Below are 25,450 nucleotides of genomic sequence, written 5' to 3' on the forward strand. Positions count from 1 at the left end.
TCAGTAGACATAGTATAATTAATAGTTAGTTTATACAATGCTATTGAGGGACAAATTATTAAACTGTTGTGTAAAAATGTTTTAAAAAATAATGGACCCATGATGCACTCAAGATTACATACTGGCAGCATTTAGACCCAAATGTTGCCCATGTTTCTTCCACTCTAATGATGCAACAAAATAGATGGGGTGGCGGTCCCTTATGCCTGTTTCCACCACTTCTGGGGGGTAGCAATGGAAACTGCTGTATGATTGGGTTCATGCAGACTCATAAAGCAGAGAGTAAGAGGCTCTCAACAACTGAAAAGGCATTTGAAGACAGAATATGGTGGCATATGGTGACCCTCAAGACCCTCTGAACCCAACTGCTGACTACTATGACAGCAAACAATGACCTGGAGAGTCCATATGCTCTGATGCCATTGCGCGGGAATTAACACTTCAAGCTGCAGAAGAAAGTCGCTAAGGCAATCTAAAGACTTCTCCAATCCTGACCTCACCTTTAGCTGTTCACAAGTGGAAGAAGCTGAACAAAACATGCACAAAACAGCATCTAGTACTGCTATGTGTCAGTTTGAATATAACAAAATGTGATTGGGGCTGCAGAAAACACCATCCAGAGATTCATGAAATGCTGAGTCTCAGCCACTTGTTTTTGTGGTTTCTGTCATTGCCCAAAGCTCATGACCATTGGCAAGGGTTGGAGCATAAATTGACTAGTAATAGAGAGCCTTGCCTTCTGGCTTGGCTCTCTCTTCAAAACAAGACTGAATCGCAATGACTGTCAATCTTCTGATCCATGATGCTATTCTTTATCCAAACCATGTCACGTTCTGCTGCAAACTGTCCCAATGAAAGTTGGGTGAATGAAAGGTCAACAATTGATGAGGCTAAAATGACAATATCGTTGACACAAAGCAATGGTATAGTTCTCAGGCCTGACTTCTCGATATCCTGCCCATAAATTAAAAAAAAAATTAAATCACTGACAAAGGGCAATGCTGGCCAAGTCTATCCCTCACAAGGAAAGAGCTTGACTTACTTACTTAGTGCTGGGTCCATTTACCCCATATTCCCCATCCACAGGGTGGCCATGGGTACACAGTTGTGTTTCCAGCCTTTTATATCCTTTTAATGCGCCATCAGATGCACATTTGACAGTTGTAGTGAATGGAGATTATAAAAGTAAACAAAGTTGAACTATCATCAGCACATAAAACAGAAAATGTCAAAAAACAGTGTGATCTGCTGTCATTTACAGCATTTCCAACAGCTGACACATCTCACAGTAAATGGCATGTGAGAAGCATGAGCAGATAGCTGAGCCAAATCCCACAGTGCTCCAATGTTTATCAGAGTTCAGCTCAATTTAAATGCAGCCAAATCCCTTTGAGCCCCTGTAACAAACTTTACATTCTACAGTATCACCCAGCCTATGAGACAGATGCTATATCACAGTGGTGAAGCAGGCTATACAACAATTGGCTGCAATTCTCCACTTAATCCTAACCTCTTTCAAAAAGAGGCTGCAGCTTGCCCTACCCCTTTCTCTCTGGCCTCGATTATAAGGCAAAGAAAGAGACTGTAAGTGAATAAGCTTGATCATCATCTACTTGAACAAACATCCTTGCTTCCTTGCCTCCATCCTTTCCAAGTCTAAAGCCTTTTACTCCCTCCATTACACTAATAAGGCTAATCAAACCTCTGGCTGGTGCAGACATGAGCCTGGGAGAACATACAGTAAGGCAAGATCAATGGACTACATCAAAGGGCTGCAGCCCCACATAAACCAGCCCAGCTCTGGCCCCCAGAGATAAATCTGATTCTCCTGAACATTTTTCATGGCATAATCCGTGACTGTTCTTTACCTCCCTGTATTTTAATGCTGTGTACTTTTTTGATATCCAACAGTGTGAAGGCTCATTCATGCAACCATGGTAATGCGCATTAGATGAGATCACATAGCATGCATCCATTAGCAAAGAAATGCCTGTCTAATATACCATGACTGTGGCCACAAACACAAGTGGACCTACATGTAGTAATTTCCACTAATGCATTACAGTTTTATCAATTATAAATGTGTTCCAAATTAGTTCACTGGTGCAATTAAGTAATGCTGAAGGCCTGATCCCTTGGCCAGTCATCCCAGTAGCTGTGCCTTTCTTCTTTTGCCTACTTCATCTGGAGCTGGATGTGTGCATGTTGCTTACCTGGAAATGCATAATGGAAAAAGTCCAATTGTTAATAGTAGTGTGATGTTTTGGACAATAATCTGCTAGGGAAGCCTTGGAACGTATATAGGGCTATGGATGACCTGTACCAACCAACATTGTTGCAGGCTATGTACTCTCTGTCATTGAAACAATATTCCCTGATGACTGTGGCCTATTTCGGCAGAATAATCTGCCCTGCCACAAATCCAAAATGCTTTAGGGACGGCTTGAGGTGTTGATTTTGTGAGATATGGTGGGCAAACAAGTCCAATCAATGGTGGCACCACCTCACAATTTTCAGGAATTAATGGATCTGCTGCTAGAATCTTGGTGCCAGATTAGCACACTTTCAGTGGTCTAGTGGATTCTATGCCTTAATAAAGTCATGTTGAGCCCTGTCTACAGAACTGTTTGCTATCACAGACAAAATATTTGGGAAAACATTAGTTAACCTTAAAATAAAATATCAAGTATATCAGTGATGCTGGTCTGTCAATCTATAGAAAACAATACAAGCATGTTTTTTAAAAAAGAAAAAGTATATCATATAAATGTGTATAGGAGAGCATTCCCAGGAGGCCAAATTATATTTACACTGTTAAAGTCAGATTCAATCAGTTGAACGTATGCAAAATGTTGTCTTATTCTTCCTTCTCATATCTGTGAACAAACCACATGCACAAACACACAACTTGTTCTCGTGGTAACTGAAAAACATTTCTGGTAGCAGATATGGAATCCCATCCTTCATTTCCGTGAGTTAAGTTGAATCTTGCTTTCGTATTTTCTCACCGTGGATGCATGACCTACTTTCACACTCACACACACACACACGCACGCACGCACGCACGCACACACACACACACACACACACACACACACACACACACTCAGAGTTAAGCTTCTGAAGTAAAATGTGTGCATGTTTGTGTTTATGTGTTTGAGACAGAGGGGGGAGAGAAAGAGAGACCTGTACAAGGATGTTTTCATTTTTTGTCAGAAGAAAGAACAAGTATATGCATGCCAATCCATTTTTCCCGCGTTGGTGGTACACAGCTGCTGCAAATCCACTCCCAGCACCAACATCGGTAGACTCCATACGAATACACACACAACCGAACAACACGTGCTGCTCACATAATATCCATCCATCTAGCCATCCTCTACCATTTTAGCCACCAACTAGGAAAAATGAGACTGGGTAAGAAATTGAGAATGGCCTCAGGTTAAGAAGTAAAATAAATGAACTCAATTATAGCTTTTTGAAATCAATAATAGCTTTCGATAGCTATTATTGATAGCTTTGGATCACACTTATAATTGTTTATATGTTTATTGTATATGGCTGTATGTATGTATGTATGTATGTATGTATGTATGTATGTATGTATGTATGTATGTATGTATGTATGTATGTATGTATGTATGTATGTATGTATGTATGTATAACATAAAGGTTATTTCAGTCTTCTTTACTTTTGTTACCTGCAGTTCCACACCTTTGTGTCCTCTCATCACTATCACTGTCTTGCTTTTCCATCACCACAAACACCTCATCTACCCCTCCAGTCCCCCTTTAGACAGTGGTTCATGACATTATCCATCCAGTGTGACTCTCTCTATAAATTAGCCATTTTGACTGGCTGTCACCACAGGGATTCCATTGTGATTTTTGCTGACTGTTCCAACAATTTTAGAAATGACAGGAACAAAATGTGTCGCGTGTAGGCAAAACGACAACCAACGGTTCATACATTTTTGGCTTTAGTGTGGAAAAAGACTTCACACGCTCAGCTTAACTAATATGGAATAAACTATGCAAAGTCTAAAATTTGTGCACTTTTATCATTTTGACAGCATAACCAAGGGGAACAGAAATGTTGCATAAAAAGATTGCAGCAAAATGACATTGAAGCAGAGGTTATCCCTGCTGAGTGAGGCCAAGGCAACGTCCAAACAGGAGTAGAATAGTGTTGTCTGCTGGCACAATATTGTTGTCTGCTACCACAAAGCCACAACTGTCACGCAGGGTGACACACACAGAGGATGGATGGATGGATGGATGGATGGATGGATGGATGGATGGATGGATGGATGGATGGATGGATGGATGGATGGATGGATGGATGGATGGATGGATGGATGGACGGACGGACGGACGGACGGATGGATGGATGGATGGCAGCAGATGTTTTCATACGCCATCCAATAAAGGCTTAGTTCCCCTGGGTCTCTAAGGAATTTGCCTTCTCAGCCAGAGGGCTTTTCTGTGTTGATGGCTTGATGCCTCTCCATGCCACACGAGTCTGGCTTTCCGTGAAATCACAGCAGCTCACTTTCTGTCATATGTTGATATAGAAAATGATCAATATTCTTGTGTCCCAGCCAGATATTAGTCGCTCCAGCTCATAATTTCTCGAGTCTAATTCTGACCTATTTTAATTTCATTTTCTACTCTTGCTGAATGTGCAGAGCTCATCGAGCATTTGTCCTCCCCATGCAGTTTAAAACTTGTATATAAGGCTTTGAGTTAAGTAAAATGTAAGCTTATTTATTAGCGTTTGAGGTGTTCACTTTTGATAATACTGCTTTGAAAAGGTGCAAGGAAAACCACGGCAGCAGACTGCCCATTGAATATATACCGGTACATATATTGCTGTGTTAAATTTCATGTTGCACAAAACCAGTCAGTGAAGAACTACAGTACAGTATATGCATGGCCTTCATCACTGCAAAGTTCCATTTCTTAAAGCAGATGTTGAGACTTTTCCTCATTTTTAAGGACAGCTGCAGCAAGCATGAATTGGGTGGAACACTGAGCCTCTGACTGGGCTGCATCACATGGTGAAGAAAGTGCTGGTCAGTTCAGAGGCAACAGGGTTTTAACTCTGCCCTGCAATATAACCAACACACTGACAGAGTAATCCATCTATGTTACAGCCCAACCGCAATGTGTGAATATTGAAAGCAAAAGCTGTGAACATGATTTCAGCTGGAGGTTCTGTCCTCACTGCCTGCCAGATGAATGATTATGCTACAGGTTGGCCTTTACAGCATATGGATCCATATTTAGCAAAACTATTTTGAAATGTGTGACACAATCTGCAAATGTGTTGAGACATGTAAACAGTTTTTCTTTTAAAAAAAAACATCAAAACATACGTAATTTTTATTTAGCATTAAAATGTTGAATCCAGCAACTTTCTCTATTCAGTTTAGCTTGTTTTTTGTTTTGTTTTTAAATTACCACCACCAAAGAGGTTTTATGACAGCTGGCATTTGTGTTTGTAACTCAAATTTTTTTAATGGATTTTAATGAAATTTTGATAATAAGCCAAGGAGCAAATAATTAAATTTTGACAATGTTCCAGATGGGACTTTGACCTTTGAGGTTTCAAAGATCATAAAGCAACCTACTATATTATGTAATCTTGTATTGCTATTGTCTGTATACAGCATATACTGCACTACAGGTGTACGGCACAATATGTAGGGACATGACCCTCTTTGGTGGTCTTTGTTCTGCGACTGCTTTTAAATGCTAGTTACTGCAGTCATAAATCCTTTAAATAATAATTCTACTACTACTAATAAAAAATAGCATGATGCAGAGATGCCTGGGGCTAATTTTTGCACTACCTTTGGGTATCAGGTATGTTCATAAACACACACACACATATTTATATATATACATATATATATATATTTAAACAAACAAAAAAAATCTTCTGGCAACTCCAAATCAGAGGTTTGTGTAACGTTTCAGACAACTCAAAAAAAAAAAAAAAACTAAGCTATTTAGAAAGGTCAGACTTTTCTTGCTCAGAGAAAACATAAATGTAGTTGAGCCAGTTTTCTGCAGGCACTTGTTGTTTCACCTCACAGCTGCAGCTAACTTGTCTGCACGCAGCTCCATCTCCTTGAATACTTGTCCCAGCTGTATTCTCATCAGCACATCTAATGAGTGTCAAAAAGCAGCAGAATCCCAGATGGGCTCTACATCTACACACCCATACATGTGACCTGTCAAACGCAACCATTAATATCAGAATGCTTTTCATACCATATAAAAACATGACATCCGTTTCTGTCATAAACAAGAGAGAGCCTTATGGGCATCAGCCCAGGTCACTTGTAATTACTGTGATTCTCTTGTGCTTCTATAGGTTACTTGCTGCTGGAGACTGTGCCAAGGTTGCACTTTAATGTGCAAGTGGATGAAGCAATTTAATTATTGGCAGCAATTCATCTTAGATCAGAAGCGAATTTTTTGTAGCCATACCTTGCATCACTTAATATACCAAGAAATTCAGAGCCTGCCAACAGAAACCTAGATGTCCAAACATGCAGTAAACATTCTGGTATAATACCATGTTTTTTATATTTTTCTTTCTCCACTCCCCAATATGCCCAGTGTAAAAATACTTCCCAATATAAAAGCAGGTTATTTGCTGAGGCAGCAGAGCATCTGTTCATTAAACCAAGCATAATGTTTCCATCTGAATAAGACATCAAATGTTTCACTTTACGCAGGAGTGATGTGGAGCGTACACAAAAAAGCAGTTATGAAAGTTAATTTGAATCAAAAACATGGTAGAGAGAAAAGAACAAGATAGTTCATCATAAAGTGACAAATAAACAAGTGACAAAACCTTAAGGAATTTATTTTTGTTGTTCGACTTCACTAAAAGCTCCAATAAATCATATTTATTGTGATTAACAGCACAACTGTAGAATTTTTTTTCTTTTCTCTCTCATATACATACAGTATATACCATATCTGTGTACTGTATATGTACTCTGCCCTGTTAACCATCCTGTGTAAACATGTTGATTTCCCCTTCTATCATTGCTACACTGAATGATGTGTACTACCATCTTGCTGTTTTATCTCATTTTAAGGTCACGGTGAGTTTTGTGTACTGTTGAAACATCAAAGCAGATAGCAGAAGTATCCCACTGAGCTCCAGTCACATAAGGTGAAAACAACATCCTTTTCCTAAAATCTATGGAATCATCGCTACCTTAAATACATTATGTGCAAAAGCAAAACCACTTATTTCTGCAAACTCCTCTGAAAGTGTGGTAAAGGAGAAGGGGTTGAAGCAACATTGGGGGAACCAAAGATCCCTCACACAGTTGGTAATAGATTAGCATTTCTGCACCTGAGAAAGCTATCCTTCTGGAATACTCCTGGAGTCTTAAGCAAAAATGCTTGGAGGTTTTGATTAGAGCAGACAAATACACAGATAAGAGTAATGCCTCACAAAAAAGTTTTTTTTTTCCAGAGGTAAGTCAACCAAGTATTAGTTCCATGGGTTGGCTTATGTATTTTCCACTAGCTTTTTTTGCATCTTTACCTTTGCAGAGTAAAGCAGCAAAAAGTTAGCAAATACTGTAATGCTGTAGTGAACAACAAGGTCAACAATTAATACTAAAAAAGACTAATGCTAAAATGAGAGCTAGGATGGCTAGATACTGTTCAGGTTTGTCCTGTTTCTCTTAAATGCCGGTGTAGCAAAGAAATTGCATAAAAAGACATAAATTTAAAAGGTTTATTATTATTTTTACTACTTCAAGCAGGTTCGATAAATGTTCCTACTGGGCCTTGAAAATGACATAACCAGGTAGCTGTAAATATATGAGTCTGTGATTTAATCTCAGTTTTAAAGAATATAATAAACAATTAAAATATATTTGTGAAGCTCAATGTAGAAATCTATCAGTATAAAGAAGCACAACCTTGCAAGAACCTAGTGGCTAACACAACAGCTAATAACACATCCAGGTATTAGCAACATGTCCATGAAGATTCTAACTCATCCATGTCATATTCATTTATAGAGGTGATGAAAGACACTGGAACATTGCCTCTCATCCAAGAGGCTTCTTCAGTTCTGATTGGCCTGGTGGAGTTCAGCTCTAACTGGATCAAAGGCTTGAATAGCGTCATTGGGGATTTTGTTTCATTTGGCAGCAGCAGCAGAGGTGAAAAAGGTTCAATAAAGGTAGTGTGAGTCAAAAAGCAGTTTCTTTTAGCAGTCCAGTTGACTCTCCAATAGGCCTTGATTAACTATTAGTATGGGGAGAATCAATCAGAAAGTAACCATGCTGAAATGGAGTTTGGGAGGACTGTTTATTATTCTGATTAAGCGACCAACCTACCTAGATGTTTTTCAAAAGACCTGCAGTCTGTTGTTCAGATTTCCAGCAGCGATCCAAGCTCCAAATGCCGCCCCGTTAGAAAGATTCAGTGCATTGTGGACAAAGATTACATGTAAAATTGCTTTGGTGATGTGTGTCACAACAAGATTGACTGAGTGTCCTTTCCTAAATCTTCATATGTACACAAACTGCAACTTACTAGGGAAAACTTCACAGATGTATACTGTATTGTCCATCATTTTGTGCTGCACAGTCTGTCTGTCTCAATATGGTAACAGTGATTAACTCTACTGGATGGATGACAGAGACGTGTTGTTTCATGAGCATGCAGGAGTATTTATGTATGCAAACATTAAGCTTATTAACTTTAATCAAATGTGGAAATGTTGTATTACTCTTCCACTGTAGAGATATAGATTTAAATCCACACTCTGAGCACAAAAATCCAAACATGAATAAAAGAAAAAAGGAAGAGGCTGGATGCTTAAGAATTAAGGCAGTCTGGCTTAGGAGGGAAGGGGGACAGATTTTAACTACAGAGAGAGGGGAGGGTCCAGAAAAGGTAAAATATATGAGGGTAAACTAAACAAGCAGACACACAGCAGACATCCGCAATGTCTTTATTCAAGCCTAAAACAAAAGCCCATGCTTTCCTAATTACCCCTCCAAAAATTAGTCCAAAGCCATAACCTGTGTATTTTATGTATACATATTATAATATAGGAAGCTTATTTTATTGAGTATGTGTGTATGAATATTGTGGAAAGTATTTAAGCATCATTGCAATTTGGCAATAAATGACAAGGACATTTTCGTTAAATCTCCCCATGCTATTTGTGACAATAGGCCAAGGGCTGAGAAGACAGGTGCTTAAATAACTGTAGTTAAGACACTTGTGCGCTGTTGAACTTGTGTCCACTGCAGCTCTTTTTATTATATATTGTACTATTTTATAACAATCACTGAAAGACTATAGCAACAGTGACTTTTCTTATTTTTTCTTCTCCAACAGGCATTTAAAATAGGATTCATACATAACTAGAACATTTCAAAGTAGGAAATGCACTTTTAAAAAGCATGAGACTGAGGAAAGGATTATTTATTTCTGTTACCATACGGCAGTCTGACAGAGGAGCTACAAGACATTTTGTGTGTAATTTTTGTTGTTCCTTTTGTCACTTTGCATTTTAATATGATGCAAATGAGTACATACTTTTAATTAGGTGAGACAAGCAGGCTAAGCAGGTGGTCCTTTCATGAAACTGGATTCATATACACAGCTAAAAGAGTGGCCATGTCACAGTCTGCCTTCAGGGAATCATTCCACTCACCTGCTGGATCTGCAATCAAACCCAGCATTTAAGCTCCTGCCTGCCATTCCCTCTCTGCGAGATTGTTCTCTGCATTCACGCGAGTCATTCCAGCGTTCTTCTACAGACTGGTCACCCGGTACCGACCCTGCCTGTTTTTGACCTTCCTGCCTCGCCTCTGTCCCGGTAAAAGACCTCCGCCTTCTGTCTCTGATCCTGAGTTCGTGGAGACCTCCTCTGGGTTCTGTTTGCTCGTGGCCGGCCAGTCTTCTGCTGCTCGGTTCACTCCGCAGGCGCACCCAGATCTTCTTCCCGAGTGTGCAGCGTTTGGGTCTGACTGCTCTGTCTGTTTCAGGCCATGTCTGATCGAGGTCACTTCGGATAACAGTGCATCCTTGCTCCATATTGGAAGTAATCCCATCTGCACTTAGTGGAACCTTCCACATCAAACTACACGGCTTGGAACAGTTTCTCAGTTACATCTCAGCACATAGCACCAAGGGGGAAATATTTTGAATGACAGCAAAACTCTAATGCAATCACACACCTACGGGGCTCCCGTAGAGCCAGTTAAACCGTCTCAACTCTGATTCTTCATTCCTAACACTGGAGAGCTCATGATGAGAGACTTACCATAACCACAGCTCGTCTATCATAGCAAAAAAAGAGGAAAACCCGAGGGTTAAACATTCCTACGTGCATCATGGTTAAAATAATAATACTGCCCCACATGTCGCAAGTGTTAAGAGTATATTTCATGTCGTTCAGCAGTTGAAATATTGTTATCAACTCTATATTTTAATGAGCACCCTGCTATCCTTCTAATCATCCTCAACTGCAACATTTGTGGAGTGAAATTTAGATTGTAAGGAGGCTCATCCTCTAAGGGTCTAGAAATATGCAGCTTTGGCCTCTCATCCATTCTTCTATAATCTTGATGTTTCTTCTCTCACTTTAGCCAGAGGCGTGTAGCTATCTATAATCCAACCCTCCATCACTGTCTGATGGGTCTATGAGCTAAACCATAGTGCAGCATGATTGATTGGAAATGCTTCCTAACATTTTTTTTTAAAATCTTAAAATAGCTGAGCTGATATAAACAATTTTGATAAATGACTTTAGAGCAAGTTAAAAGTCATTTTTAAATTACTCAATAAATAATAATGAAGGGGTAACTGTGAATTTATTTTAAACTAACTAATTACACAGAAAACAATATAATTTATTAATCTATTCTAATCTAACCTGATCTATTAATTAAAAAGTCGTAATTTGTTGTTTGCAATTAAGGTGCACATGGGTATCCAAGGGTAATCATGAAAATTGCAGCCAGTGTTGAAAATCCCCAGTAGTTACCGTATTTACATATAGCGTAAAATACATGCATATATAGTGCTTAATTAGCCCCAATTTGCACAGATGAGCATCTGCCAGCAAAAAGCCATCAGGACAGCATATCCACCTGGAAAACAGCCAGCCCCTATATGAATGTATATGCTCCTAACATACTGGTTTCACCAGACCAGGTAAAAGCATGACAGTTCTTGAACCATCAGTTCTTGAACAACATAAAACAAACACTAAACCAATCCTTGTTTATAACCAGTCAATCTATAAGACAGTTTGGATTCAATGTCCTCACCTCCAGCAGTCCTCTGTTAAAGGAGCCAGTGTCTATAAAGAAATTGCAAAAAATTTAGCATTGCTAAGCAAGAGTTATGATGCTGCAGGTGCATTAAGAAGCCGCATGCATGTAGGCAGGTCCGAGTGAGTGCTTGTCACATCATGTACACAAAAAACCTCTGAGCTCCTAAAGGATGCTTACAATGTAAGAAAAGCAAAGAAAATATGAATAAAAAATAAAAATGTATGTGCCCTCGAATATCACATAATCACAGTTTATGTATTGTGGACACAATGTACAGTTTGTTTTAGTTTCATTTAATTGGTTATTAAATCCCTTAAACCCCCATATCAGGGCATCATAATTAAAGTGGCTTAAAACCCTCAAACACCACTGAATCAATACGTATATCCATTAAACTTTGCCCCGCTGTATCATACCCATGATGGCCTGCTTTCAGAAGTGGGCCCCACAGCATCAGTATGATTTAAAATGCTGTAACATCCAGCTCTACCCTGTGCTGGAAATCAGAGGGATGTTTTAATCTCATCAAAGTGTGTTTCATCATCAGTTCTTTGTAGCACCAAAGTTGTCTCTGGTTTGATGTTTCTCTTGTTGTTTAATTTGGATTTAAGATGGAACATGTGCACATTTTGCAGAAGAAAATACATTTCTTTGTACGCCACCCACTTTTTTATGGAGATGGTAAAGGGAATAAGTACAGGTTGTTCCACATAGGGGATATTCTACCCTTTTTAAAGTCCCCTCCAACTAAAAAAAAATCCCTTATTGCCAGGGGAACATTTCACAGGTGTTAAAAATATTTATTTCAAGGAGTTCTTGTCAGGTTCGCAGGAACCAGGATTGCCTTCACTCATGGGAATGCCCAATAAGGGAACTAATTTTAGCTCCTGCTTTAGGATATTGTTTGAACTGCTTCAATAGGAGTGACTAGTGTAAATTGGGTGGCAAAAAAACACCACTGTTCACCCCTACATTCTCACATATCATTCATATCATACTCATCCTTAGTGGTGCATACATACATACATAGATAGATAGATAGATAGATAGATAGATAGATGGATAGATGGATGGATGGATGATGGATGGATGGATGGATGATGGATGGATGGATGGATGGATGGATGGATGGATGGATGGATGGATGGGCGGGCGGGCGGGCGGGCGGGCGGGCAGGCACACAGTTTCAGTTCAACAGACATGGAGTCAAGTCAATAATCCAAGTTGTTACATTCCAAGCTGTTATAATCCAGCACAAACAACAAGAGAAAAAGAGTGGACTGGACACTTATAAAGCACAAGCTGGCACAGGAGGGGACAACAGGGACAATCAGACACAGGTAAGACGCATGAGGGAATTAGGTTTAAGGGAGGTTGGGAGCAGTCAAGAGGATAAAGAGGGAGGCAGGGAGGACAGGACAGGACAAAACAGACAAAATTTAAATGCTAAGACACAAAAGACAGATTCTAATGAATCATGCCAGATAAAGTCAAAGTATAACAACTGATACTACACATTTGACATTATGGAAAATGAGAATTTTCACATATTTAATCACTCCACAACATGAACCAGCACCAACCTGTGATGAGATGCATTCACACTTGGGGCAGTGGTTTCCGAAAATTAAGAAAATGTGCATCCCATTACAATGGAGCTTGATGGAAAATCAAATATATAATGTATATTTATACTATCATGTAAATATATTTGTATTTTGTGATTTTATTACCTCTTGATAAACATATTTATTATGTTGTGCGGCTGTGTGTCATTCATCTTTACAGTTAGTGTAAATATAGACTAAATGACTAATTTATTGCTTTTTTCTAAATCCACTCATTCATAAAATTCTGAATAGCAAATATCCTGAGGCTTTCGGTTCTGCACACTTTAATTTTTGGCGTGTTCCAGTGAAAGATATTTGTTGCTCGATGGTTTGTGTGTTTAGGGTTTATCAGAACAAATACCACAATAATGTTTTTTTTTGTTAAATTCATTCTGTTCATGTTTTGTGTTTGAGGTTGAGAGAAAAATAAAAATACTATTTACAAGTATACAGCACACAGTAAATAAAATAAATAATTTAAATATCAAATAAAAAGAATAAGGAGGTTGACCTGAGTGACACTTTCCACATAACATATTAACATATGGATAACAGCCCAGAGATGGCATTACACAGACTGTATCTCTTGTCTCATCTTCTTAACAGCTTTATCCCTTTCAGGGTCACAGGGAGGGTACACAGGGGTAAAGGGAGGGTCCTATATGAGTATTTGGTACCTTGCTCAAGGGCACCTGGGCAATGCTCTGAAAGTGTTCTGGCACCTTACCCTACTAAGGGAACACCTTCCATGTTTTTGTCTGCGCTGGGGTTTGAACTAGGAACCGTCTGTGTTTCAGCTTAGTCCACAACAGACTAAGCTATCACTACCTCACAACCAATAATGTGTCTCGCACACATAAGAGGTGATATTGTACAGTGTTTGTCAGCAGAGGTGAGCGGGGATGTGGACATTTTGCACCTGACAAAATGGAATGGTGTTAGTTCACAATGTAAAAGGGCTGGTTAAGTGTGGTGTTTTCCCCCCTTTGATGTCCTGTGTCACCAGCCTGACAGTGGATTTCCTCTCAGACATGAGAGTATTACTGTATTCCATAATAATTCTGAGGGAAAAGCTGTTCAACCAGTCCTCTGTATGCATAACTGTTGAGGTTGTCTGGCAAAATGGATTCGTGGATAGTGCGGTCCTGTTGTTGTCCTTGCAGGAGTCCGTAACTGACTTGATCCCCTGCCGCATGCTTCATGTGTCATAGTTTTCTTAAACCAGTTTTTTTTTTGGGCTCATGTCAGGCAAGTCAATACCACAGAATGGCTCTTGACTTAAAAGCTTTGCGCCACTTTCTGACCCAGCTGTGTCTACAATAATGGGTTCTGATTGGGCAACACCCAGGTGGGGAAGTAGCTAACAACAGGGTCCGTGTATTCATCTATACTGTCAGTGGCTTCCTTAAATTTGTGAAGGTCTGCGACCTGCAGTTCTGCCAGTTCATTGTAACTGTCACTCATCACAGTCCTGACTGAGACCAGGTCCGCTGTGACCTGTTTTGTGAAGGTAGCCTGAAGCAGAACAGCAAGGTTCAAGCTAAAAATGTTGCTTGACAACGGCAGTATAAGCACTACTAACATCACTGTAGCTTTTATCCAGAGTGTTATTTCTCCCAGTGGGAAAGTTGGTATGTAGATGTATTTTGGGGATGCTTTCACAGATCACAACAGTTAAAGTCTCCTTTAATAAAAACAGGAATTGGGATAGGGGAATGCACAAAAAATATTGATTTATAGTATTTTAAAAGGAGATAAACAGACTAACAAAACAGGGAACAGCATTTGGATATGAATTTCTCACATCTGCAAATTATGGTGAGCAACCATCTGAGTGCATTGTCCTCATTAGCTTGAGGTAGTGTGTGGAGGTGGTCTCTATAGGTCTCTCTATACTGGTCTCTACATAATAATGCATCACAGTTCTCCAGGCAAGTTGAAGGGCCTGCACTTCTCAAATACCAAGATTATTAAAATTCACATGCATGACATTTGAATAATTGGTTCAATCAAAGTCAGGACTTCTAGAACACATTCAGCTCAACAGTGCAACATTGTGATTGATATTTTACCTCACGACTCCTGGAGGGAATTAAATATGTGTACTAGGCACATGCAGAACTGGGGACTTGGTCACAATGTATCTCTGATTTTAAATTCTGCTTCTTGTTACAAACTGTTATGGATCCTGGGCTTGTCAAGTAAGACACAATCCATGAAATCAACATCTATCAGGTCAGAGATTGCCTAATGCTCATTGTTAATTGCATTTGAGAGAGAATGTCAACTTAATTATTTCAGCTAGAGCTGGAGATGACTCCCTTCAAATCTATTAGACACGAATGCTACGCAAGTCATGAACTTCATTTCACAAGTCAATAAGCAAAGTCCATGGGGAGATTTTGTCTTATCCCTCCAGTGATTTTGGATCAGGGTTTTTTTTAACGTTGAAATGGCTAGAATATTATCAAAATCTAAAAATGATATTACTAGACAAAAGGCATGCACATGTATTTTCATATAAATTACATCTCTGAATTAAAGCGTTTAATTTTAATGTTGGTAAATTGTGAGCTTGACTCCTATTGTAGAGTGTCACTGATCATAACTTTTAGTGAAAGCCTTTCTCAAAGCAAGTGGCACCCTTAAAGGATCCCATGATAGAATCTGAGTATGATGCATGAATTAATAAATAAACAAATGCAATCTTGGAAGTTGTATATTCTTATATTAGTATAGCAAGTAAGTAGCATATTGATCAGGAATACACAAATAGCACATGTTTCAACATCCAATCAAGAGATTTTGTTTAGTAAACTATTATTTCTGAGAAATCTTTTTTTTATTTAAAAGAAATGGTTATTTTTATTATAGTGCACATGGTCATTTTTCAATCAGCATGAGATTAAATATAAAACTGATGGTGAAGTAAACGCTAACTGTTAACACTCCCCAAAAAGAAGAAAAAAAACACTTTTCAAGAATTATGATACACCTGCATGGTTGATGCTGTGCTCCAGTTTTGAGCTATGACTGATGGGAATGGAACTTTGAGGGAGGTAAAGAACTGGCATGGCAGAATGAAGCAGCCAAGGATGAGCAGACTACTTCAAAGACAGAATGTCAGCCGGTGCCTCAAAGGAGGCTGATTGTACGTGATCTGAAATCTGCATCAGGATCCTGGTAGCCTGACAGAGACAAAGCTTTTTCATTACTGAGAGATTTATCTGATAACTGACAAACTTTGTGAGCAATATCCTCCCTGTGAAACTCTCCAGTGAGGCTGCTAACAAACTACATGCTGCTAAATGACTTCAGCTACTGTATAACTAGATCTAAAGTACTATTATAAGTACAATCAAAAGGTTTTGACACACCTTATTCAGTGATTTTCCATTTATATTTATTCCTTTCTACATTGCATATTCATAGACATCAAAATTATAAAGGACATATGGAATCAAGAAGAATAATGTTAAGAATTGGTGTTAGCAATATATAATCTCCTTTTGATAATTGACTTGGATGTGTACGCGAAGAAGTCATCTCTATCAGGGGAATATATGGAGCTTTTAGATGGAAAACTCATGCTACGCACAAATCTAATTATGCATACACAGGCACAAAGCATTATATAACTGATTTATTCACTCAGTAGTCCTGATTCTAATTCAGACCTTAAAGCCCAAATGCAAAGTCTACTGGATGAATGCTAAAATAAAAATCTAAAGAAACAAAAAAAATAATTAAAAAAAACGAAGAACTGAACACATTATATTAAATCTTGCAACATTTAGTCTTGGTTGGCCATAATGGAGAGAAAAGATTTGACTTGTATAATTTATGGGAATTTTGCCTTCATCAATCTTGAATTTACAAATATTAATAATTGTATAATTAGCTTGTTATATAAGTATTTACAATGTCAGCCAATGGAGGGACTGTTATCAATGGGTTAGTGTGGCCATGATCCTGTGGGCCGTCAAAGCTCGACTGGGGATTATTTTATTATTTGATCAGCTTCATCACACATGTGGATTATGGCTTTTTAGAATATGATGAACCTCTCCTTTCATCGACTTGGTTGTTGAACTGTTCACTTCTGGACACGATGTAGAACTGTGAAACATATTTTCCTTTATGCTGACTGTTCACATTTGGTGAATTCATTACCGTTTTCAGAACATGTACCGTAAATTTCAGACTATAGAGTGCACCTGATTATAAACCGCATAATCTAATTTTAGAAAGAAAATCAATTTTGTACCTATACAAGCCGCACCGGATTTTAAGCCGCAGGTATCCCACATAATAATATGAAAAATTAGATCGAAAACATTCAGTACCGGTATATGTTTTTATTACCGTAAGAGACGAGTCACTGACGAGTGACAAACAGACAGGTAAGAAACAACAGCCACTCTTTTCACTTGTATGTTTATACAGAGACCTTAAATTCAAATTTTATCACGTCAGGATTTTTTAACTTTTCTTTTAATTTAATCCGCTTAGCAACATAAACAAATATATTCTACTGGTAATTTATTTATTTTTTTCTAACGGTTTTTTACTCAAACAATGAACAATCTAAACAACCCCCGATGGCCCACCTCTAAAATCTTCTATTTTCATCGCGGTGGCGATTGCTTTTGCCTTCCATCTGATTTGTACAGTGGAAACACCGCGGCCGCCTGCTCTCTGTGTGTTGACCCAGTCTTCCAGAACGTTTTCAAGCGCGGGCCACCTGCGTTGTTTACCTCTAAAAGCTTTTGTCGTCTTTTTGCTTTGGATCAGTTCTTCAGGCTGGCGTCTCCACCTTCTCCCCATTGATTACCATAATGTATGCCAAGATTATATGCGGCAGCTCGATTTCCTTCTTCAACCGCCAGAGTGATCCCTTTTAACTTAAAAGTCGCATCATATGCTTTTCTTCTAGAATTTTCCTTGTGGATGAGGGTTAGTAAAAATGACTGACTCACAATAGTTGTGATAGCAATAGTTGCACCACCAAAAAACATAAATAGGCCACACCGTAGAATAAGCCGCAGTGTTTAAAGTGTAGGAAAAAAGTAGCGGCTTATAGTCCGGAAATTACAGTAATTTTCCAGGTGGAAGCCCCAGTGCGGACAAAACATGAAAGGTGTTCTGGTAGGAGGGGAAGGTGCCAGAACACTTCCAGAACACTGCTGAGGTACCTTTGAGCAACTAACCAATCGTCTAATTGCTCTTATAGGGCCTGGCGATGCGCTGGCGACTTATTCAGGGATGGACCCTGCCTTCGCCCTAATTTACCTGACCCTGACAGGGTTAAAGTGGTCAAGAATAAAAACCCTTTAATTAAAAGTACCAGATGAATGAAACCAATTAAGCTTGTGTCTTTAATACTGCTATAAAAGAGGATGGGATGAATATAGACACAAAAGTTACTTGCTCATTTTTATTTTCAGGCATTTTATTTTTTTTAGAATAAAAAAGAAAGTCTAATATTTAATGACATTTAATGAAATTTAAAATTTCAAAGACATTCCACTATTTCAATCCTAAAATTACCAAAACTAAAACTGAATTTTGTCAATTCGGAAAGGTTGGAAACAGAAGGTTAGCTTAGGTTTGGCAGCCTACTTTCCATGCCTGCTGTGTCACAATCGTCTCGAAATGTTAGATTTAAAAACTCAAAATTTCTGAAGCTGTAGCAAAAAATTGTATTTATAATGCGTTTGTGGTGGATTAATGAGTCAGAAATACAACTGCAGCGCTGCTAGACACTCAAACACGATCACGTGGCTGCATGCGTGATCTGGTAAGTGACACGCCTCAGACCTGGAAATAACGACCAAGAATGCAGTACAAACCGGCCCTTCCCTCCTGCCAACTGTAAAGGCAGGAACATCCAGTTATTCACCTACAGCTGTCTACTGTTGCAAAATCAAGGACTTCTGCAGACAAAGGATTTGTTCATCTGAACTTGTTCTCTTCACCCCACCCTGCAGAAAATAATTTAAAAAAAAGTTGAAGAGTTAAATGGGACTATGTAAGTACATTGTAAACACACATTAAAAGCTGCAGGTGAAAGGGAAATCCTGTTTCCTTTTTTGCATTCAATACAAGTGATCTACCTCTTGACTCTAGGGCAGGTGCTTCATCCTACACACATACCACAGCCCCCATGGCAATTCAGCAATGTGTGTATGTGACTTGACGTGTGCAGAGTGTGTATGCATGCGCTTGTCTGTTGGTGGGGTGAAAAATAATTGAGCCAAATATAAAAGGATGCTTGCAAAGGAGGAGGGGCGGGGGGGGGGGGGGGGGGGGGGGGGTTTGTGTGTGTTTGTGTATGTGTATGTGGGGGGGCACGTTGAGCAGAAATTCTCCAGTCCTTGTGCAGCCTGCCGCCTCACATCATGAAACATCTACTGACAGACGAATCCATGAGAGCCCAGTAATAGAAAAGTTCATGCATAAGCAGCCAAAAGAAGGGAGGGGGGAAAAGGGCGGTGGGGGTGGAATGGGAGGGTGGGGGTGTCAGACTGCCGCATGCCAGCTGATGCATACTCGGAGATGTGTGTTGGGCTAATGGGGGGAGGTTGTTTTTCAATGTATGGTGAAATGTCTTGGCTTCATTTTTTAGACTCTACAGGATATTTGATTTAACTTGGAGAGACCGGTTATGTTTTTGGTTTCCAGCCACACACTTTTCTACTGTTACCATGGAAACTCTCCCCAACAGCATCGATTTACCTTACTGCAAGATAGCTAATTTTATGCATTTAGTCTGTCGCCATTTCCTGTATGTCTTTTGCTTTGTGAATGCATTAAAAGTGAGCATGTCTTTGACCTATCAACAGCCTTCCTATGATAATGTTATTAACATAAAATGTTATCTTTTTTCTAACTTACAAAGGATTTTTTTTATTGTGTTTTAAACCAGTCTGTTACCTTTATATAAAAGAACCAGAGGAATGCTTTAGGGACATCATAATCTTTGATTCAACGAAACACTCATAATTTACATTAATAAAGACTGAAGGTAGAAGAGACCTCTAAAACTCATATATTCACCTCGCCAGTGAAGTCAATTTTGACTACATACACAAACATTCAGAGACAGTTGTGCCTTGTCAATTTTTAGACCCTGGTGTGAACTGAATGTAGACACAGTTACATTGGGCAGTGTAAAACGAAGGCTTTAATGTGTTTGTGTTTGATGGGCTGGACGATGTAAAATAAATTAAAATGTGCTGTGAGAAGATGCAGTACAGATATAAATAAGGGATCAGCACTGGTGTGGCCGTGTTTATTGCTGACTTACATAACAAGAATCACAACAATGATGACTGAGCTCAAGCCATTCTTTTACAAAGGCAAGCACAGTCATGTAGCAGCACTGATTCAGGTCTAAACAGTCAAAAGGCAAATTCAGTCTATTCAGGTCAACAGCAGGCTTGCTTTTGTGTTTTGAACATACAGAAATGTCCTCTCACATGTAGACATGAGAAGAATTGTCAAATAACTCAGGGCTAACTCTGCCCTTAATGTTGCAACAAGTATGTGTGTGTCTGTGCGCGCATGCATGCGTGCGTAGGTGTTTGTGCCCATTCATGCATGCGTGTTTGCACGTGCAAAACACCAGTTTTGTAAATTGCCTCCCGTGTGATCACTAATTTAACAGAGGGTAAATGCAACATGGAGATATAAAGAGAATTTACTTCTGTTACTACAATTTGATTTGATTTTTAAACTTGTCATTGCAGACATTTGCTAATATGCATAAGTGCAAAAAGAAGTAGGAAGAAACAATCACTTATATGATCCTACCATGTGTCATTTGAACAAAATCTTTGTTTTCACTCAGGCTGCGGGAATAAGTCAATGAAAATCCTGAATTAACTGAGTTTCAATATTGCAAATGTATTCATTTGTAATACTATATACAATATTCAACTCATTTAAACAAAACTGCACATCACAAAAGGCCATTCACACATATTTAGCTTTTTTCCTATTAATCATAAAGCAATTCCCCCTTCTAAGTAGAGACAAAACATGCTTTTTAATGAACATCAACTTCAACTTCATTTATTTTTCTCATCTGAAAGCTGGTTAAACTGGTTTTTAATAAACGCTGCTGACATGCAGCATCATGAACTCCATATATGCCAAAGAGGTATGGTCTGTCAGTAGTGTGAATCCAAGCATGAGCCTGTGGTGTCCTCTGTTTGACCTTCTTTGGCCTGTCAGTCAGGCTGGGACAGAACACCTGACATAGTCAGCAGGTTTCACAGTTGGCAAAGTTTGGGGAGAATTTAACTGAACTTGTTTTCTATCTGAAACTCCATGGCCACTTACTTTATGCAAATTCAGCGATCATAGCAAACAAATATGCAGTCAAAAAGAGCCAAAAAGAGTATGTTTACTGCATTTTTTGGTACTGGAATTTGTTTTTGTGAGATTTTTTTTATCATTGCAGTTGTTTTGTTTATTTCTTTTGTTTTCCCCTCAATTTGCATCCTTCCTAGTGAACAGCTTGGCCCATCTAAGGTCTTTACAGGCCACCTAAATCCTAAAATACTCCACAAGCTATACCAAAAATTGGATTTTTGCTTAGTCTGATGCAAAGAAAAAAAAAGATTATTTTTTTTCTAAATTGGAAATCACATGTGTAGAATGGTCAAATGTGATACACTAGCAGTTTTTTTAATTCAGTAATTTGTATTTATTGAAAAACACATTGTTGGACAAGGAGCAGATGCTTATATACATGACACTGATGGTAAAGGCATCATTTTCATCTAATCAACCCTCTTTTTCTGTTTTATTAGCTGTTTACCCACACAAAAACAATCACTTAATACTGTATGGCTAGACCCAGTGATTCACACACATTACCAGAAACAACACATCAGTTTAACGGGCAGCTATGACCACCTTCACCTCTTCAGACCCCAAAGCTCCGCACTTGAATGTAAATGTACATTTACAGAACTTTACAGAACTATATAAAAATTTGAAAATTAATATTGGCAAACAAGCAACAATTAAAAACAACTGATGTCATCTTCAACTTTAGTCATTGATTTTACAGCAAAATGCCTCACCTCCTTTCATAATTTAGTAAGTGTATTTTTTAAAAAAAACATTTATTGTAATTTAAGTAAATATATTTATTTATTCAGTTGTTACACAAATTGTATAGTTGTACATTATTTTTTGTTGAGATCAAAGTTTGAGATATTGAATTCAATAATTATTGTGAGTATGACAATAACAAGTCTCCAATCTGCCTATGATCTACAAACAACAATAATAAATTCCAAATGATAATATCAGGCATCTCTACCTCATCTACATATAAAACTGAATGCAGGTCGACATGTGCATAAGACACGAGGATGGACAAAAGTGAAGAGGCGGAAATCGCATCGACAGATTTTAATGAAAATTTCAGAGGTAAAACCACAGTTTGTGAACGCATCACCGGCACTGCTCACAAATTAACAGACGCTACAGCGAAACAGAGCAGAGAAGAGCAAGTGCTTGAAAAGCTGTCAGAGAAGAAAGTGTGCCATTGTCAGGTCCTATTGGCCACTGAATCTGCAGAGCAGGTCTTGGATATGTTTCCGTTTGAACACTGGTAAGACTGCTCTCACCAAATTTATAAAGGATCATTCAATTAATCACAGTAAAAATGTAATTATTAAGCATCATTCTGGCAGTTTGGCTTTCAAATGTATGTTTTTAGAACACTATTTAGAAGCACATCAATTTTCTTTAGATTAACCAAGCTTGTTATATTTTATGTCACTTCAAAGCTGCTGCCACTATGGTTATTTTTTTTTGTCAAAAGGGTTGCTCTTAGCAGTCTCCTCAGAAAATGAAATCAATTTATTTCAAACAAAAAATAACATAGTTACCTATATCAATATACTGGTAACTGCACAATAGCTTTTTTAAAGAAGTGAAATATTTTAATTCTGGTAAAATGACCTTAAAGAAACCTGGATAATTCTTTTATAAAACCAAGACAACTAGCTCTTCTTATTTAATCTGTACATCTTCCTTCACAAAGCATCAGTGTGTAGCTAATCTGCCACAAGAAAATAACATCGATTTAAATAAACAATGAATCAATTACAGCTGGATCAGACCAAAACTAGCTGGAATTAACATGACTCTCTCCAGATCTGTCAGAGCAATGAAAGAGGCAAACTACGAATATCCTCTGAGGGATTTCCAGACGCCATAGGCCAAGATAAAACACACAGGACATGCTTCAGTGCCCACAGCAAATCATTTTATAATTTGATGGAGTGTGTTTGTAAATCACAACACCAGTGCTTTCAAAATAATGAAGGTCATGGGAACTGTCAACAGCCAGTTTGTGAGATGGCTCTTATAGAGGCAGGGGCATGTATGGACTGGGGAAGACGAGTGGCCATGCTGACACTTGGCCTATACAGACAACTATTATTAAAGAAAGCATATTGCAATTTGGTAAACAATTACATTTATGTCAGTGTAGTAATATCTATTGTTGTTCATAATAACAGACATATTACATGAGATTTATATTGCTTGATGTAACTGATTCTATCAATAATATTAGTAGCAAAAATATCATTGATGTTATTATTATAAGTAGCAGTTCTTCTGTCTCATGCATATCTGTTGCAAGTAAAAAATATTAAAGTGAGTTTCTGCAGCAATAGAACATTGAAGCTCTTTTTCTATTTTCTTCTTCCTCTTTCAAGGTTTTTAACGTGGTTTCCAACATTTCAGTTTTAATATTTATAGTCTGTTAACAAAAACACCATCAGGTAAACAAACACACAAGATGCATTTTTATATCAGTAATAATCTAGAGGTTTAGCTGTACGCAGCTCTGCTGACGACATAGTTACGGTGTATTGCAGTGGGTGTTTCTACGAGTAGGTCTGTCTAAACGCTGCGGCATTACACAACAGAGATACACAGAGCTGTTTACAAAACCACGGCTCATCCATCTGCCCACTCCCTGATGCCCTCCCTTCATCAGCCAGGACTCTGTGAAGCTGTCTGTAATCACATTAGGCAGCGGCGGGGTCACTAGGGCTTCTGCAAACACTCATCATCCCATCTCACCGTTAGCAACATCTGTGTCACATGGACCACCGTGTGCATGCTATGGAAAATACAGATAGTAAAATGCCACTGTTGTGCATGTGAATGTACCATGCACATCACAGCTTTTTACAACAGTACATTGTTTATGTGTTATTTTTAGAATCAATTCATATAGTTAATCACCTGCCATAGAATTGAAGATACCTCACGATATGCAATAAATAACAAATCTGCTGTCTGATGATACTTAATGATTCATCAGCTTCATTAACCTAATTAAATGTACAGACCAATTTATGGACGAGTTTTTCTGAAGTAGCAGGCTGTGGCAGACATTAACATGATATTACAGGTTTTCAGTACTTTCAAAGATTTTGCAGAGACTAGAGAAGTGTCAAGCCTGTCCCTTTCCTTCAGCACCATTCATCACTGTCACTCCTGAATTACAGGCTAATGGGGCTAATCTCACTGCTTTACTCAGCCCCCTCCATGCTACAGAGAAAGTCTTGCAAAGTCAAAAATGAACAGAAATCATTATCTCACTCTTGGCAGAGAAGCCTTGGAAAGGGGGTGTCTTGGCGATTAGCCATGCTGAGATAACCTTGACAACATGGAGTACTTGTTGTTTTCAGCCTCTGGGAGCAGACATGCAACATCTAGTTAAGGGCTCTACAGCCATTCCGATCCCTCCAGCAATAGCCTGGTGGGCTCCATCTAGTTTAAACCCTAATTTCTGATTGGCATTCAGTGGCATGCCTGCAGCAAGCAGTGGATGGAGCTCTCCTCTATTAAGATTCTACAAGGCCAGCTGTTCCCTGCTGTCAGAAGCACACAGTGAATCACAGTCAGGGAATAATAAGAGAGCTGGGGTTGGGATAGCTACCACCAGTCACACAGCTCAGACAGCCATGAGAAGAAGTATTGGTATATATATATATATGTGTGTGTGTGTGTGTGTGTGTGTGTGTGTGTGTGTGTGTGTGTGTGTATGTGTATGTATGTATATATATATATATAAGGTGATATCTGTGACTGTCAGTCTTAATGTGGTAAAATCTTTACAACTGAATAATCGCACTGACTATAATCATCCTATACAGGTGTCAACGACCATTACCTGTGAGCTCTCTGGAGGTGACCCAAGATCTCATTGTGCACTGATCAACACCATGGATATCTGAAAAATGGTGAGTCACATACACAAGCCAAAAGTCCAATAGTATATTAGCTAAAGTGGGGGTAGGTGGTCACAAAAGTTGCTATGTTAAATCAACAAGAATCTTGAAGGAACACAATGAGTCCTTACTAGCCATCGCCTCCAACCTACTTTCAGACAATGATAACTAAACAACAAAAAACTGCTGTGCAAACTGCTATCAAGTCATTTTCAGCAGGGAGACT

General features: G+C 38.6%; 1 protein-coding gene across 3 annotated transcripts in view; it reads right to left on the minus strand.

The window, feature by feature from the left end:
• Positions 1-25,450, minus strand: part of LOC130524872 (membrane-associated guanylate kinase, WW and PDZ domain-containing protein 3) — a 109,624-nt gene that overhangs the window by 71,373 nt on the left and 12,801 nt on the right. The gene's annotated exons all lie outside the window — the stretch shown is intronic.

The sequence above is a fragment of the Takifugu flavidus genome, chromosome 4, assembly GCF_003711565.1.
Source record: "Takifugu flavidus isolate HTHZ2018 chromosome 4, ASM371156v2, whole genome shotgun sequence".
NCBI classification, from domain to species: Eukaryota; Metazoa; Chordata; class Actinopteri; order Tetraodontiformes; family Tetraodontidae; genus Takifugu; species Takifugu flavidus.